The sequence below is a fragment of the Mastigoproctus giganteus genome, chromosome 5 (assembly GCF_048544385.1).
Source record: "Mastigoproctus giganteus isolate SK-2022 chromosome 5, ASM4854438v1, whole genome shotgun sequence".
Lineage (NCBI taxonomy): Eukaryota > Metazoa > Arthropoda > Arachnida > Uropygi > Thelyphonidae > Mastigoproctus > Mastigoproctus giganteus.
This window is the reverse complement of record NC_143579.1, coordinates 68826350-68842065: the sequence shown is the minus strand read 5'-3', so window position 1 is coordinate 68842065 and position 15716 is coordinate 68826350. Positions and strand designations below refer to the sequence as shown.

At 35.6% G+C, this 15716-nt stretch overlaps 1 protein-coding gene across 1 annotated transcript in view; it reads left to right on the top strand.

Annotated features, from left to right (window-relative positions):
- Positions 1-15097, top strand: part of LOC150085469 (YTH domain-containing family protein 1-like) — a 206400-nt gene extending 191303 nt beyond the window's left edge. The window contains exon 6 of the mRNA XM_090374051.1: positions 14525-15097. The gene's annotated coding sequence lies outside the window, so the exon portion shown is untranslated. The remainder of the gene's footprint in view (positions 1-14524) is intronic.
- The last annotated feature ends 619 nt before the right edge of the window (positions 15098-15716 follow it).

Here is a 15716-nt window from a genome sequence, read left to right as displayed (position 1 = left end):
TTCACAATAGAATGTTTAAAAATGTTGTTGTTAGCCACTATTGACAGCAGTTCACTTGTATCTTGTAAATTAATTTTGTATTGGCACTTCAGCAATAAAAAACTTCCCATAAACACGGTCTTGCACCAGACATTCGGCTTCGGGGTGTTTGTAGAGCAATTGTCACCGAGTGGTCAAACCAAAGGTGTATAAGTAATGTGTTTTGAGTGAGTGGGGTTCAAGCCCATGACTGCTAAATACAGTGCTGTTTCTCGTATTCTCTTTATCTTGTGAACTCCTCTGACCATGTGGTCATCCTGGAGTATAAACAGAAAATTTATTTATTAAAAATATCTTGCAGTCTTCTGACAATCCGATATACACACAGTGGGCACAGGCTTAGGAAACAAAATGTTTTGTAAACCAGTCAGTGGTTATTCTTTTCGTTATTCATGCCTTTTAGTCTGCTCAATATAGGACAGGAAACTAACTTTCAATCCTTTAAAAGACTGAGAATGAGCACACTTGCCAATGGCAAGTAGTTTACATTAATGCATGCCTACAGTATTTGAACAGGCAAGCAAAGTTAACCTATACTTGGCATATTTTCTGTTAATGCAATTTTATCCAGTGTCGCTAATGTTTTGTGTGCTACGTAATGCCAGAAAAGAGAAGTCTTGTCCATGCTGCTGGCCTAATCCAGTGTTCACTTTTTATACACAGGCATCTTGGCAGACTCATCAGTATATTTTTCAGCAGACCATGATCAGCTTAAGATTTATCATCGTGTACTCTTGGCTGCCAAATACCTGTGACATCTTTTGATTTTCATTAGTCAACCAGTGGAATAATCACAATGTACTGTTAAGTTCAGTTTATTGTTAAATGCTTTTGCTTGCATTATAATTATTGGCTCTGACAACAAGCACTTTCTCACTCCTATGCTGCCAAACCCGCTAAATCATTATTTTATCAAAGTCACCATTTTTTGGGTGGTTCACGTCTTCCTCTTTTCCATACTCATTGGAATTTCACTGTCTGCAAAAAAAATGCCATAATTTATTATTATTTTTTTTTAACTCATAAATAGTGGAACTACTAATACTGTAATTCTCACTCAGTTTGTGCAGTAACTCCACTTTCTTTATTATATAATGTGAAAAGTGCTTATTCTTTGCACCATTACACTTGGTATTATCTGCTGGCTTTTTCGAAATACTTAAAACTGTGCTAAATAATGCAAATTAAATGTATACCCTGAAATATCTGATAAATCTAATTAATAAAAATGAAAGCAATGAACTGGAACTGTATCTCACAAAGAACTGAAAAGTAATTCAGTTTTTCTTTAATTGATGATTTGTTTGATTGCTTTGCATTGGTGCTTGAACTGGGCAGAAATGCCTTTCTGGATGGAAAGTTAAAATTAAGCTGAAAACATTCTGAAAACAATCTCCCCCCACCACACACACACACACACACACACACACACACACACACACACACACACACACACACACACACACACACACCAAGTCCACCTGTGAAACAAAGTCAGTCGTTGACCTTGAACCTTTCCCTGGGTTCCTTCGAAGTCACTTTCCAACACGCTCATTTGCTTTGCAGTGACACTGGTTTCCATCACTTGGAAAAATGACAGAACCAAACAACGAATACCTCAAATTTTACCTCAAATTAACCCAACTGAAAGTACAAGTTGTTACGTCAAGTTTATAAGGAAAATACTATGTCAAGAGCATACATGTTTGAATGGCATAAACGATTTTTTGAAAGAGGAAAGAATGTGGAAGACAATGACAAAGCATTCTGTATCCATGAAAACTGTTTAAAATGTGGTCCACATAAGGACATTGATTAGAAGTGATTGTCATTTAAACATTAGAATCATTGCATCATAACTCATTATAGACAAAGAAACAGTCAGACACGTTTTAACTGAAAATTTAGGTATAAGAAAAGTGTGCCCCGAGATGGTGCCAGAAATTTTTAATGACCATCAAAGAATGAGAAGACTCCAAATTTGTGAAGACATTTTGAAAAAAATTGAAGATCCTAGCTTTGAGTACTGTAATTACTAGCAGTGAAAGTTGGCTGTTCCAGTATGACCAAGAAACTAAAAGACAGTCAATGCAGTAAAATACAAAACAATCCCCCAGACACAAAAAGCAAGAATGTCAAAACAAAAATGAAACCCATGCTGCTTGTTTTCTTTGATATTGAAAGAATTATTATGGCTGAATACATCCCATCAAATCAGACTGTTAATCAAACATACTAAATTGAAGTTCTGACAAGGCTGTGTGAAAAAATTCGACCAACCATCCTTCCACCTGAATTGTGGAAGGGTGGTTGGTTGCTCTATCAAGGCAATGCTCCAGTGCAAAATGTGCTCTCTGTTTGCCAATTCTGGCCAAAAAACAAATCCCTGTGTGTGAATATGCACCCTATTCGTTAGACCTAGACCCTTGTGACCTTTTTCTCTTCTCTGAACTGAAAATGAAAAGTGTAGTTAAGGGAATCCATTTTTAGTCCATTAAAGACATTTGGTAAAAAATGACCAGTGTTAAAAGGGTTACAGAAGATGTTGTCCTGAAATGTTCCTGTGCTTGCAAGAAATGTATGGAACAATGTGTGGAAGCCCAATTTTAAAGGGGATAACTTGTAAGGTTAGAAATATTTCATTATTTTATTGAAAATCTCATTATTTAATAGACACCTTGTACTTCCCAGAAAAAAAAAAAAAAAAAAAAAAAACTTTCCCTAAAAGTTATGGTGGTCACCAGGAATCACATTCAAACTGAGGTACACTATCCATTTATTTGCTACAGTTTTAAATTAACCTTATCCTCTTGCCATAATTAGATATTTTATATCATTTAAAATTGAAAAAAATTATAAGAAAAGAGAAAAAGTAAAAAAGAAAAGTACAGATAAAGCATAATACTTTGGCAAACTGCTCCAGATACTGATTTCAGAAATTAAAGGTTCCCCGCCCAAGATAAGATCATATTGGCAATTGCGTATACAGTTATGACTGACTAGTTCTAGGAATCCACAAGTTTTGCCAGTACCACTCAGTTAGAATCACACTGATATTCAGTAATATCACAGTATTTCAGTGCATTTCACAGTCATTGGACTGTATCATGACATTGAAATTGCATAAAATGCACCTCCTTGATTAATCTTCATTGGGACTGACAGCAACTCACAGTTAATATAAACTTTTCTCACAGCACAGCAGCAGATAAACTTTTCTCTCTGATGATTATGATTATCACAAGCTTAAAATGCAGTACTGGTTATTAAAACACTCTTAATACAGCTTCAGAAATCTATATGATTCTTCAGAAATTATGCTCGAGCCAAAACATTATGACCATTCCTGTCTCCAAAAGTGAACATATCCCACAGCATCTAGGAGTGACATTAATGACTGGTGAACATATAGTGATGGTATGGGTAGTGCCCAGCACTTTGTCACAATGAAGCCCATGCAGTGAGAAATGATGTGTACTGCTAGGAAGGTCAAGGCCAGCATCTGAACAACTTCAGGTATTATCTGTAAAAGGGCTGCTGTAGTGAAAGTATGGTAGGAATAGTCTGAAGAGCGATATCCAACATACCAGGATGGGGAAACTACTACCGGTTGACAGTTGAGGTGAACGGCAGTTGGCACTTGCTGTCCAGGACAACAGACAGCTCATGATCCCTCAGTTAACAGCAGACTACAACTGGGGATGCACAGAGAAACATTTCCGAGTATGCCATCCAGTGGTTGCTCTTGTGGATAGGCCTATGGAATGGGCTACCTGTTCATATGCTCATGTTGACTAACTGTCATGGATACCTCTGCCATCAGTGGGCATGAGAGCACTGTTTCTGGACATTGGACTACTGGAAAAAGAGTTGTCTGGTTTGATGAATCGAGGTTCCAGCTTCCATCAGTTGATGCCAATCTAGTTGTGTTTATCATGGTGAAAGGCGGCCCAACATGCTGTTAGATAAGTGGTCATAATGTTTTGGCTTATGAGTGTATGTTCAAATAGTCAGTGTTGTAAATTTTGTATTTAGTGATTGTTTGCGAAAGCTTTGAGGCAAGATTCAACCGAACGAACCTTTTAGCACTTCAGAAAACTTTTTAGTGTATACAGAACAGTTGGCGCCTCCGTAGCCAGGTGGGAAGGAGCAGCAGTGTGTAGCACACGCTTCTTGATTAGACCGGGGTTCGAGCCCGTCACCACCAAATATGGAGGATGCGGAAAGGTTAAGGAATGACCACCGCATATCCTGGAGCAATATGGCCTTAGTTGCTAATGCTCCTAAAAACCAAACAACAACAATACAGAACAGTTGATGATGAACATTAAACTGGGGGGCAGGAGTTAGCAAGCGAGCACATTGTTTATTTATTTATAAATGACTTTCTTATCCCTTTATAGTACTGGCTTACTTCTCTGCTATGATGTGCAAATGAGCAACATTTTATGGTTTGGAATTATTCACATTGGAAGATATAATTCTGCAGTTAGTAAGGCTCTGGCATTTACCTATGGCAGTTTATCTGTTAAACATATAATACTTTCATTCATACATTGAATATTTGGTGGTGAAGCAAGTTGCTGAATGAATTCAGCAGTGTTAAGTGAAATATTTAATATTTGGTAAATATAGTACAATCATATTGCAAAAAACAGTAGCACTCTTAGAGCAGAAAATAAGTAACCCTTGCATGTTTTTATAAAAAAACAATGTTTGATCATAGATGTAGGTGTGCCTTAAATAACTAAAGCATATAAATAAAATATCAAGAAATAATCATTTTAATGTCAGTGTGCTCTAAATATATTTTTTAGCATTAAAATCCTTGGTTTAATAATACTCCTCAGAAACAATTCTGACTTTAGTGTTGAACTCTAGCAGCAGCTGTAGAATGTACTTTGGGATGTACATCTCACTTTAATGTATGTTTTGTTTGGTCTGTTGTGTCTACTTGTCAATGTAGAATGCATAGAATTTTGCAGACCTGAATACATTTTATTGTTTAATATTCGACAAATAACTGTCAATAAATGGGTAAATTGCTGAAATTAACAAGATTTTATTTGCCATCGCAGTTTTCCATTTTTGTGTAAATTTTTAAAATGCTGTATGATCATTCCTATTTGCTAGATTAGTCATATAGGCCCCTACTGACTGCTTTGAGAATCACAAATTGTTTCCAGCAGTGGAAAAGTGTAGTACTGGTTCTCCCATGTGATACTATAAATTTTCTCTATATCTGAAAATTTGGAATGTGTTACATTATTAGTATTAGTAGTGGCAATTGAACAAGAAAGCAAGCTTGTATAGCATGAGCAGAGGGGGGGGAACCCTTCCCAAATCACCCATCAGTCCTCTGACAGTTTGTCTAGTTTCTCTTTGAATTTATTCAAACCACCCACTTCGGCAATACCAGGTAGAAGTTTCGATAATCAAACTGCTGACTGAAGGTAAATTTCCACACACTGATCTTGAAAAATTCTTCCTCGGTTTGAATTTATGGCCCCTTGTGTGTGGTCTGAACAAGAAATTACCCAATAAATTTAAAGCCTTAAACACCTCAATTGTATCTCCTTGCAGGTGCCTAGTCTCCAATCACTGCAGTTTTCAGAACTGTAGTCTTTCCTGGAAAGAGCACCATTTTTTCCCTCTCACTAATCTCGTTGCTCTTTTATGCACCCATTCAGACAGATTCATGTCCTTCCTAAAATGAGGGGCGCCTCCGTAGCCAGGTGGGAAGGAGCAGCAGTGCGTAGCAACGCTTCTTGATTAGACCGGGGTTCGAGCCCGTCACCACCAAATACGGAGGATGCGGAAAGGTCAGGGAATGACCACCGCATATCCCGGAGCAATATGGCCTTAGTTGCTAATGCTCCTAAAAATCAAATAACCAAATAACCTAAAATGAGGGTTCCAGACTTGTGTGCAGTACTCAAGATGTGGCCTAACCATTGCTTTAGATAACGGGATAATCATCTTCTTATCCCTACTGGCAAAATTCATGTATATTATTGAAAAAAACCCATGAGCTGTCGTGGCATCTGTCTGCACTGCTCAGTGAATTTGATATATGACTGCACAATAATCCAAAGGATTTTTTCATTCTCAACTACCCCGAGTGTGGTAGAGAATGAATGAAGTGGCTTTCCCCGAATCCAAGGATGCTCTCATAATGTACCACAGAGTTGGTACATAAATCTGGAATTACTGCTACTCATATGAAGTACTTTGCATTTGTCATTGTTAAAACTTCAGTTAGCACATCTCAGCCCCTTTGCCTAATTTATCTAGATCTTGTTGCAGTAGCATACCCTGATTACTGTTATTAACCACTATGCCAACCTTCATGTCATCTGCAAACTTAGACATCAATCCTGATGTTCCTTCGTCAATATCATTAATAAACGAGGACCCAGCACTGAATCCTGAAAGAGCAGTGCCCATTGGTAACTACTCTGTCTTCTCCACTCAGCCATCCTTTTATCCATAGTAGTAACTTGACTTCAATACCACACTGCTCCAGGTTTTGCAACGGTATCAAATGCTTTTCTAATTTTTTGCATCCAATTCCTTTGTTACTGCATCATAGTATCCAACCAGATTGGCCAGACGTGATTGCCCTTTAACAGATCCATGCTGTGACTGCAATTTAGCTACATTCTGTCCAGAATTCAAGATAATAGGTTTATAATTAATCTTGTCATCCTTTGATCCCCCCTTTGTGATTGTTGATTTGTTTTCGCATCTCTCGCATCATAATTATGCCCAAAGGTTTGCTAACCTCCTTTACTGCCTCCCTCGGTGTAATTGGATAGATCCATCCACCCCAGGTGCATTTTTCACATTTAGCTTTGACAGTTTCTCTTTACCACTTTCCTCTCAGTTAATACAAAGTCATTTAACTTCCTGTTAAAAGTTGATAAACTTCTAGCATTCCTTTCCCTAATGGAATCCTTGTGTGAATGTAGATGCCAAATACCTATTCAGGCTGTCAGCAACTTAGCAGGATCAACAAGAGTTAAACAATTCACATCTAGTTGACCAATGTGATTCATCCTCTTCCATCTAGTGTTAACATAAGTAAAGAAGCCTTTTGCTGTTTATCATTGACAGCTACTTCTCATAATCTGCCTTAGCTTGCCTACCTTCCTTTGTGGCTTTATTGCAGACTATTATATATCTACTTTATGCTTCTGTATCACTTGAAAAAATATGTGCATCCTGTGCTTTTTTCTTCTTTGCTTGAGTCTCATCAGAACATCAGACATCCACTTAGCCTTGAATAGTATCTCTTATTTGGTATAAAAAGCCTAGTAGTATTAACATATTTTAGGAAAAAGTAAAAGTAGGAATATCGATATGAGGAGAAATGAAAAAGAACATTCCTCCTTCTTTTTTTTATTTTTATATATTTTTTGAACCTTGCGAATGGTACAAGGAAGCTATTAATTTATGCAGTCTTATGCACAAATTATAGAGTTAAAGTATTAGTAAAATAATAAGAGGAGTTTACCTCAATATAGTACCTAGAACACTTCTGTATGATACCCTCCAGAAATTAAAATGGAAAAAAACGAAAAAATCGACAACTTACCGGTGCGTTAGAGTAAAATATAAATAATCAATTTAACACAATTCAAATCAATTTAAAACAATTAAAAATCAAATTAACGCAATTTAAAAGAATCTAACAAAAATATTCAAAACGATTTTCCTTCCTCAAGATGTGGCCTAAGAAAGGAAAATCGTTTTGAATATTTTGAATATTTTTGTTACTCTTTTAAATATTGCGTTAATTTGATTTTTAATTGTTTTAAATTGATTTGAATTGTGTTAAATTGATTATTTATATTTTACTCTAATGTACCGGTAAGTTGTCGATTTTTTAGTTTTTTCCGTTTTCATTTCTGGAGGGTATCATACGGAAGTGTTCTACGTACTATATTGAGGTAAACTCCTCTTATTATTTTACTAATATTATTATCAACGTAGAACATATTGAGTAGTACAGCTCTGATTCATACTATCTAATAGAGTTGAAGTATACATTTGCATCGTAACATGTAAATATATACTTTATTATGATTGCACATACATTTTAAATAATACTGGATAAATATTTTTGTTATTATTATTATTTGTGGTATTCCGAATTTTCATGCCCTTGCTCTCACACAAGTTCACCCTGGTTGTCCTGCTTAACAAGAAAAACAAAATATTGTAGTCACAAACTGTCAGGTCTGGTTGTGTTTATGTGGTGTTAGTATTAGCATATGCAAATTCAAAATTATTACCTCTTTAATTAACCATGTTGATTCAAGTGCAACTTACCACAACAAAATAAGCAAGCACTTTTGTCCTCCTCAAATGAAAATAAATAATACTGTGAAACTTAAAAGAAAGGATCAACAGCCATTTGCATAGAACAGTATATCAATGAAACAGTTCATTGTAAATGACTGCATCATTAATTCTAAAAAATGATTTTAGTGAATATGATTTTAATATTTATTTGTTAAGATTGTATTACTACTGTTCTAAAGTGACTGAAAACAGACTGACAAAATGTCACAGGTCTAAAATATTGAATTTCAACTTATTTGCTAAATGTAGCATTCTTTCTTAATTCAGTAATTCCAGACATAACTTACAAATTAAAAAAAAAAATTTACATGTTTCTTTTAAAAAAGAAACATGTAAATTTTTTTTTTTTAGGTATATACTAGGTGGTAGTAGTAGTGGCATGTGATGCAAGAAAGCAAGTGTATGAGCTTATGCAGTATCAGCCAAAAAAAAAAAAAAAAAAAAAAAAAAAATCACACCATTCCCTGCCTGTCCAGTTCCTCCTTAAATTTATTTAACCTATCAACTTACACAACGACAGATGGAAGTTTGTTCCAGCAATTAACCACCCACTGGCTAAAGGCAAATTTCCGCACATCTATTCTATATATGTCTTTTCTTGATTTGAATTTATGCCCCCTTAGGTTCGTAATCTAAACAAGTGGAAGGATCCCATCAGAATTCAGCAAGCTCAACCCATTCAAGGCCTTATACACCTCAATCAGATCACCGTGCAGGTGCCTAGTCTCCAGCCACTGCAATTTGCAGAACTTAAGCCTCTCTTGGTAAGAGGATCCCTTCATTCCCCTAACCAATCTTGTTGCCCTTCTCTGTACACGCTCAAGCAAATCTACATCCTTCCTAAAATGAGGCCTCCAGACCTGTACGCAGTACTCAAGGCATAGCCTGACCATTGCCTTATACAGAGGGACAATCACCTCCTTTTCCTGCTAGCAAAATTCCTATATATCATTGACAAAACCCCAAGACCTGCCCTGGCAGCCTGTCTGCATTGCTCAGAAAACTTCATATCTGACTGCACAATTACCGCCAGGTCTTTTTCATTTTCTAACACTTTAAGTGTAGTACCACACAGTTGGTACATTTCTCTGGGGTTACTTCTACCCATCTGCCCAAATTATCTAGATCCTGTTGCAGTAGCACACTGCCATTACTGTCATTAATATCCTTGCCAACCTTTGTATCACTGCAAACTTCGACACTAAGCCTGATATACCTTCATCAATATCATTGATCAATATACAGAACAACAGAGGACCCAACACCGAACCCTGTGGGACTCCACTAATAACATTAGTCCACGATGAGCAGCACCCATTGATTACCACCCTCTGTCTTCTCCCACTCAACCATCCTTTTATCCATTGTAGCAACTTACCCTTAATACCATTCTGCTCCAATTTGTACAATAGTCTTCCATGCACAACAGTATCAAAAGCTTTCCTGAAATCCAAATATATGATATCAAAATTATTTTTTGCATCCAGTTCCTTTGTAACCACATCATAATATCCTATCAAATTTGTCAGACAAGACTTTCCCTTAACAAACTCATGCTGTGTCTGAATTATTGCTGCAGTCTTGTCTAGATGATCCTGCAATGCATCTTTAACCAGTGACTCCATTATTTTACCCGGAACAGAAGTTAAACAAACTGGTCTGTAATCACTCGTGTCACCCTTCAATCTCCCTTTGTGAATTGGGGGACATTTGCTCTTCTCCAGTCTGTCACTTCCAACACTTTCCCCTGAGTCCAAGGATGCTCTCATAATTATGGCTAAGGGTTTGCTTACTTCCTTTGCTGCCTCCTTTAATATAACTGGATAGATCCCATCCACCCCAGGTGTCTTTTTTATGTTTAACTTCAACAATTTCTCCTCCACTTTGCTCTCAGTTATTACAAAATCATTAAGCACCCTGCTACAATTTGATAACCTTCTGCCATTTTCAAATCTTAATAACTCCTCATGTGTGAATGTAGATGCAAAATACTCATTCAGTTTGTTTGCTATCCGAGCAGGATCATCAACAGTCGAGCCATCGATATCAAGTGGACCAATGAGATTCATCCCTTTCCTTTTAGAGTTTATATAAGTAAAGAAATCCTTGCTGTTTTTCTTAGCATCCTTTGCCAAAGATTTCTCGTAATCTGCCTTCGCCTGCCTAACCTCTTTTGTTATGTGATTACAGACTAGCTTATATCTGCCATAGGCTTCTGAGTCGCTTGATAAGTTTTTGACAACAAAACTTATTGAAAGCATAAATTTACTTTTTACTTTGTGTAAATTATGCAAAGCTTTATACCTTTCTTGTCTACTTTGTCTTATTGTGGTAAAAAGAAGAAACGGTGCCTTTTTTCTGGCTTTACTTAACGATGAAACAAACATGATTTTTATTTGGTATATTATAGCAATTAGATATTTTCTCTTCTAAACATCACAACTAATTGAAGGGTACATTTAAAATTATTCATTTCCTACTTATATTTAGTTATTATTTTACAAAGATATAACAGAGAATTTATTCACAACAATGTTATTACAAAGTTGGTATGTAATTTTCTATTCACAAAACATTTTAGTTCAATATTTGAATAATTAGTCTCTCAAATATTGTGTTACAGTTCTGAATGTAGAAATAAAAATTCCTTTCCAAAACAATTAAGGTAGGAATGATTACTGTCCAGTGTATGTTTTCATTATATAATTTTTGATGAAACTATATAACAAGCAATTTATTATTTTGTCTTTTTCTTTTACTTATACATTTATATACAAAAGTGTAACATCTTTTACATATTTTGTGGGCCATAAAACAAAAATAATTTTATTTTATGGCCCACAAACTGTTTTGTCCATTTTTGTTTGAAAGGACAGTGGGGAGTTTCCATTTAATGGTCACCATGCTCCCCAGATTTAACACTCTGTGATTACTTTTTGTGGAGATTGTTAAAAGATAAATCATATAGTAATAAGCACAGGTTTCTGCGAGAGCTTCAACAGTCAATAATTGGAGAATTTGAGAACATTTCTAAGGATTTGTGCCCAAAAGTTTATATGTACACTTTCTATTGTGCTTGCATTAATTAAAATATATACTTAAAATAGTGTTGTTATTTACAGTCAAATATGTTTCCTAACTTCACACAGATCCTGTGTTTGCGCGCGTGCACACACACACACACACACACACACACACACACACACACACACACACACACACACACACACACACACACACAGTCGATTCCAGTTATTTGGGACATGTCGGGACTAGTGCATTTTGGCCCGATTAAGCAGCTGCCCAATTATGCGAAGTTTCACATAAATAGTTAAAAATACAGTGTTATCTCCCCCCACCTCCCACTTTCCGATCGATTCTCTGTACAATCAAATCACGTTACAATGGACTCACCATATAAAGTACCGCTCACTATACAATATGTAGTAAGCGCCGGTCGTTGTGATTATGTTTGTGAATTGAATTTTAATTCTATTAAACAGCAATTCTAATTAGCGAAAAATAGGAGGAAAATCCACAGGCTATAAAAGTAAAGATATAACAAGCACAGATTTATACTTTATTACCTTACTAATTAAAACATTAAATGATACGTGAAAATCGGAAGAATATTTTTCACAGGGTACCAAAATAAAAAGAAATTTATGTGCATAGCTTAATATGTACATACTAACTAGTTGATATTTCTGTTCACTAACATTTGTGAGTGGGGGTTAAAATTTAAAACAGTAAAAAAGGTAAGCAATCAATAACAAATAACATAGCGAGCGCGCACACACACACAAATCACAAGTAACACGATATTTGCAAGTGAGAACGGAGTAACAAGTTATGAAGTTTAAAAAATAGTAGTAGGAAATCTAGATTCTGAAAATTTATTTTTTTATATGATTAAAGATTTCATGGAAGGGGAAACTCATTTCACCATAATAATGTAAAAACCCACAGAATTCTGGGTGTCTGTATTATCACATATTTAATAAGATTATAACCGGACAATGTGGTATGGTCGGAGACAATCGTAGGGCAATCTCGAGTGCTGCAGTCTCCTGCCCCGATTAAACGACATGTTGTTCCAATTAAGTGAAGTAAACCCTGGTTATTTTCTCACCTGGGTTCTTTTCTTTAAGATTTGTCCCAAATAAACGGCTTCTCCGATTAACCAGTGGCCCAAATAACCAGAATCCACTGTATGTATATATATCAGTTATAGAAATCCTATAGATATTAAGCTGGAAGTTATGAATGTATCTGAAAATATATTATGGTCAGCCTATTTTTTTAATTGTGCATGTGCGCACGCACGCATGCACAGGGTAGTTATAATTAGTGTGTTATTTTAGCTGGCTGTAGATAGAAAATCGTTAATGGTAAAAGTATAAAAATTAGCACTATGAACACTCTTTCCCCCCCCCACCCACCGCCGCCCATGATTCTGAGAGAATTTAAAAACAGATGGCAAATACACTCAACAGATCTTGAAATGGTACTCAAATAGCAAGATTGTACTTCTTTAGTAAAGTTGTTTTTCCCAGAGCACCAAGCAATTCCATTACTGTGTTTAGAGAATGAGTTTTCAAGGACAGTTATTAGCTGTGTTCTGTAGTTCATGGCAGTCTTCATAGGTAATGCAGTGTTTATAATCATCATCCACCCTGCACCAGGTGGAAAAGCCTGTGCTTGAACTGTTATGGGCCTTTTTTTTCTGTGGCTGAGTCTCAGGCATGGAATAGCAAGGTTTTCTCCTTGGTTTTTTCATCTAGAAAAACAGGCAAATCAACCAGAGAACACATGCAATTTATGAACATAATACATATAGGCAGGTAACATAGTCCTTCAATGACCATAATATGACAGTTTTTTGTAGACATGAATAGCAGATAAGTTGCACAGATTACTCTGATTGATGGTACAGCACAAAATCAATATTCATCTGTTAGCATTAAGAGCTTTATCATGACAGCCTAATATACCATAGTCAACTATTCATAAAGTTCTTTTATTCCATGTCATTTGGTATCTGTACAAAATCCATGTGGTGCAACAACTATGAACTGATTACATCAGTGTAGTGACTGCTCTATGGTTTCTGCTGATGGTGGAGGTCATTGCCATGTGACCAAGGAATATCTTGTGGATCTGTGAGGCTCAGATTCACCAGATGATTTCAGCTTTCTGCCATTAACACTGCCAATTATGTATATTGTGAATATACATAATTGGCAGGTGTGCAGCATCATAGTCTATGTGTAAACATTGCCATTTCCATTGTCATATTCTCACCATTTGGTTCAGATTTACAGTGAATTTTGTAACTACACTGTGTTTTTTTTTTTTTTTTTTTCACAAGGAGGTTCAAGATGCAGCCTTCTACATCCTTCCTATGCTTCAGGTGAGCAGATGTCTGAAATAATTGTTTTTATGCACTATGCAGGATGAAACTCCTCTGCATATTTGTCTGCAAGTAACTTGGCTGCTTCATGACCACATTTGATGATAACCATATTTCCTGTCTGCTAAATCAACAGCTAAACGAAAGAGGCAGTGGATAACCACCACCTGTCTCCAGGTATCAATCCTTGTGACATTTTGATATGGAGAAATCTCAAGGATAGGGCATATCTCAGCCAAATATCCAGTTATTTTGTTGGTTTGAAGGAAAACATCACAAAGGGCATTTCACTAACATTCTCTATGGCATGCTTTAGACAACAGTTGACCGACCATGCTATACTGCACTTCCAGCATAAAGTAGACACAAGTGATCACCATATTGGACATCTCAGCCTTCATACTTAGCATTTCATACAAATAGTACTCTATAGTGGATATATAAACGGCACTAACTGCCCTGTGGTAAGAATGTTCGGAATTCCCAATTCCGTACTCATTCCAAATTTCAGCTTTTGGCCATTAACATTTTCGACCAACAATCAGCCAAAGTTATGCACTCTAATTTTAACTATTTATCATATTTAAGTACACTGCTTAAATTTAGGTATCATGTAATTTAGTTCTTAAAATTCTTTTGTGTTTTAATGTAACCTTTTCACTCTCTCTCTCTCTCTTTTTTTTTTTTTTATTTGTTTGTTTTCAGATACAGAAAATGGCCCTAACGGAGGATTGAACAATACCTAATATTCTAGTATGTGCAGACAGTGTATATGTTCCTCAAAGAAACTTGCTTTGTGTATGGGCAGAAAAAAAAAAAAGTGGAGCCTTCTACCCTATCATATAATTCTTCATCATTTGTGAACTCAACATATTCTAGTTCCTTCAGATCAGCAGTAGTGGCTTGCCCATGTGTAATTTGACTTTTGCTAACCCTGCCTTCTAGCTTTCACCGCATACTGTGTAATATTTTCGGTTTTTGGAGAAGCTAATTGTTTACTTCCTGGAATTCCATTGTGTGGAATGTAGAAGCAGAAAATGTTTGCAAATAAAAGAACATTAACATGCACCTTTTCACACAGTTATTACTGTGTGAAATTTCCGTGGTACTCCAGTGCTTATGAGCAGTGGTTTCTAATATTATCAACAACAGCTGCAACAGCAGTGCAGATGCAATACTCCTGAGTGTGTGCACACCGAGAAATTAGAAGAGAATCAGTGGTATGTGGACTTCTTTGTGGACCTGAGAAACTCCCAGACTTTGAACATATAAAAAAAAAAAAAAAAAGAAAGAAAGAAAGAAAGAAAAAAGAAATCAGAAGTGTGAAATAATTAAATTTGGCGGTCAGTGGAAAAAGTGAAAAAAAAATAAAAATACATAAAAAATAAAAATAAAAAAAACTGTAAAAAAGGAAAGAAAAATATGGCCGTCCTTGCTTCATGAACAGGAGATTTTACATTTTGTTGCTTGAAGTAATGTTTTAATTATTTTTAAAAGATTGCTAGCAGTGTATAAAAAAAAAAAAAAAAAGCATGAATGGTGGTGATTTTCAGAGCTATTATTAAATCACTTAATCCAAATCACATTTTGTTTTGCTCAGTAATTGGTATGAACTAATTGGCTGCTGTGTAGCTGTTCTGCTGATTAAATCGAAACCTGCTCTTGGGCTATTTATTTTGTTGTTGTTTTTTTAGCAGCTATAACAGTATTGCAGTTGCTAATCACACAGTCCATTTTTCTTAATGGATTCGATATACAGTCTGGTGTTGTTATATATGTATATATTTATTATGTATATTTTAATTTTTCTATAAATACAATTTCAAAATTTTAGCTTTTTATCTAATTAGAAGTACTTATAATATATTTATGAATCTATGAATACATTCTTATAACT